This window comes from Monopterus albus, unplaced genomic scaffold, assembly GCF_001952655.1.
Source record: "Monopterus albus unplaced genomic scaffold, M_albus_1.0 scaffold3.1, whole genome shotgun sequence".
NCBI classification, from domain to species: domain Eukaryota; kingdom Metazoa; phylum Chordata; class Actinopteri; order Synbranchiformes; family Synbranchidae; genus Monopterus; species Monopterus albus.
Window position 1 is genome coordinate 8,001,377 of NW_018127883.1, and position 3,691 is coordinate 8,005,067.

The window sequence follows — 3,691 nt, forward strand, 5'->3', positions numbered from 1 at the left end:
TCTCAGGCGCATTGAAGAGTTCCGGGCTTCACCTGAGTAAGCCCTACAAAAAATGTTCACTATCTAAACCGCTTATCCCATACAAACTAAAATGCATCCTTTCTCATTACACTGGCAAAGCAACAAGCTGTTTTTGTGATAACAGTCTATCAAATTTCAAGATTCCACTGACTCAGAACTGAAATAATAAACATTGACCTGCTGAAATTATTGCACATATTGATGTTTGGCTTTGATTGACTAATAATAACCTTGTGATCTGACATTCAGTTGCTTATGATTTTATTTTTCCATGTTACAAACTGAGATGTAAAGGAAATCAGCTGGCACACTACTAATTTTTAATTTTTGCATCTATGTATTCCTTGAGAAGAGTTCTTGTTCATCAACCTTATTGTCATAATACTTGGCCAAATTTCAATACAACAGCGACAACAGTGTAAGGATGTGTTGTGTAAAACTAGCCATAGACATGTATTACTTTTCATTATACTGTAAGTTATTTTACAGGCTTTATTTCACGTACAATGCTCCCAATCTCATTTGTACTGTATATGTCACATCTTCCCCTTCTTGTGTCTAAAATGAATATTAATATATAATCATCTTGCATATTATAAACTATAAATTCATCATAAATGAAGACTCACCGATATGATTTGCTCCTCTCAGAAGTGTTTTGCTGCAATGAACTTGAATAGAATGTGCACTGGGAAGTTGAAAAGTTACTAAACGCAAATACACATAAACCTTGGACCTGGACTCAGTCAACATGGACTTGTCCTTCCTGGGTTTAAATACAGTAAGTGTTACAAATGAGATTTGTTGCAGAAGGGAATTAGAATAGTTAACTAGTGATTTAGCTTCATATTTTCTTAACCCTCCTTAGGATTCAACCCTGCAATGTATTTTGTCTATATTTGTGATTTTCATTATTTACTTTACAAATGTTTCTATTTATTTATTTTTTGTCAAATGTATGTTTTTTTATTTTATTTTTTGTTTGGTTTCTCATTTTAGCTTGTTCATCTGCACATAGAGGCAGACAAAACTGCAATAATGAAAACAATAAGCTTAAAAGTTAGTTTGTTACATAAAAGGCCTCTTTCAGGGATGGTCATGTTTACTCAACTTGTTAGAGGTACGTCCAATTTAATTATTTGTTGTTGTTTTTGTTTTTTTTGGCCTGCATCTCTTTAGACAGTCATACATACTTAGGAAAAGATGGAACAGGGAGTTGCCTTGCATAATATGACCGCTACGTGCAGTTTCTTCCCTGCTCTCTGAACACAGCATTGTTCCTCAGCCCACAGCCTGCATTCTGCCTGCACAGGGAACAATAAGCCCACCTGAAACCTAGAGGCATGGTGATGTTTAAAAAAAATGGATGGCCAGTGGTTCTGGGTTGGCCTTGGAGACATAGATATGATGATAAGAAAAGTTCATCCAGTCATGGCCTTGCTCCCATTGCGTCAAAGCTGGCAGATAAGCAGATAATGTCAATAATGTTGTTTTCCATCACAAAATCCCAAGCTCTCATACCACATAAGAAGGCTGAGATTTGCCATTATGAACAGAAATAAGCCCATTACGGCTGTCAAACAATACACAAGAGAAGAATCAAGGTGAAATAAAGCATCACTATCAGGCCTCTACTGACTGATTACAGTGTGAAGCTCATTTGTTCCCTGTAAGTACTGAGAGAGTGTTTTCTGCTCATGTGCATGAGATGGTTACCTCAGCGGGAGGGACCCTAACTCCTTTAACTGCTGCAAGACATTTTTACAGACAGTTTAAAGATTCATTCAGCCATAAAGATGTGGCAAGTGTTATGTACTGTAACAGAAGACACGATATCACTCAACTATGGTGCTTTCAAAGAAGTCCGACTCACTTGCTCAGCTGATATCTCTTTCAGCTGCTGTTCTTTTGCCCTACTTTATTCTTACCCTTAAGCCTATACAAAAAGACTTTGTGTGTCACCAAGAAAGCAAAACTGTAATAACAAAAATCAACATACAGGTAACACTGTGATAATTCCTTGATAGAAACAGTTGTTCCAGAAAAATGTCACATTTTAGGTCATGCCTACAAGCAGTTCCCTGTCTTTATTTTAAAAGTAAATGATTAACTTCATAATACGTGCATGTTTGTGCAGTTTTGCACAGACATGCATGAATACTGTAAATGAATACTGTAATACACAAATAAATTGTAGAAATAGTGACTATTTGTGCATCTGCTGTGCATTTTATTAATATAATAAATGGGTATTTTGATAAAATAGGTACTTAAGTTTTATGTTAACTTTAAGCTACAACAGCTGAAGTGTGAGCAAGAGAAAATGTAATTAATCCCTGACAAATGATGAATGCTGGTAAAATATACTGCAGGCAGATTACATAAAAGAGGTTCTTCTGACTTTTGACTGTGATTTCTTCCTTCCTCTTTGTCCTCCTCTGCAGTGACAATCCGTCAGGCCATCAGATATTATGCATTTATAATTAGATATAAATTACTTGCATTACTTTGTGGAATTTGTTTTTCTTTTGAGATCATTTTCCTGTGCAATAAAATGTAAAGTTTTATATAATTGTATTAAAAAAAAAGATGGAATAGTTGGTAACAATGTGATTTTTTAGCAGAACATTAAAAAAACCTATCTCTTCTGAGAGATATAAACTTTACCCACAATGAACTGTTAGGATTTGTAATTCTCTTTTAAATATAATACTAACTCCTCTAATTAAAGTTTTTAACCCTTTATGTAGTATGAGTAACTGGTCAGTATTTAACAAAATAGCCACCTTCTGGTCATAAGCAGACCATGGCCAGCAGGTGGTGCCTAAACAATTAGTATTGAAATTCTCCTGTGAGAATGATGTGCAGTGGTGTAGCACAGGTGGGACTTGTAACACGATGCATTACATGCAGCAATATTGTGCACTGTCATCCTCAGCATATTATTTATTGTGCAATAAATCAAATGAGTTTGATCATTAGTCTGCACTGACCAAGATGCAACAGGCCTTTGTGGTCCAGAGTAGAATAAGCCAAAGATCAAGATGATCTGCTCTTAAACACAGCCTGCACATTATGTCGACATTATGTTGGCTCACCTCAGGTAAACCACGATATGATAATTATGGTAGATATTACCAAATGCACTGCCCAAAACATGCAGCCTATGTACTGTATTTCCAAAACATCAGCACTTATGTAAGGCCTTACATAACATCTGCTCATATATTTTAAATTACTGTTAATGATATGAATGTGGTGGACAAAATAACAGAAACACCTGTCAGTATAAAGCAATACATTTCAACAACAGCATAGACTAGACTGCCGCTTCCAAATTAAGACAGTTGAATCGACATCTCTCTACAAGTCTGAACAAAAAAGTGAACATTATCACCATCATGATTTATTGCAGGACTGACAGCTGTTGTTTTAATGATACAACTGTGTATATATTGCATATCTAGAATTGCTATTATCTCATACACAAAACCAGAACATTAAAACTTATATAGATCATAATATTTATCAACATTTTAATAAAAAACACTACAAGTCTACATCCATGCTAGCAACTTTATGAAGCTACTAATGCGCAGTGGCACCTACAAGTTGTACCTTAAAACCAAGACACAACTGTAGAACATCCATCAGCTTCAAAAAGAAGTTG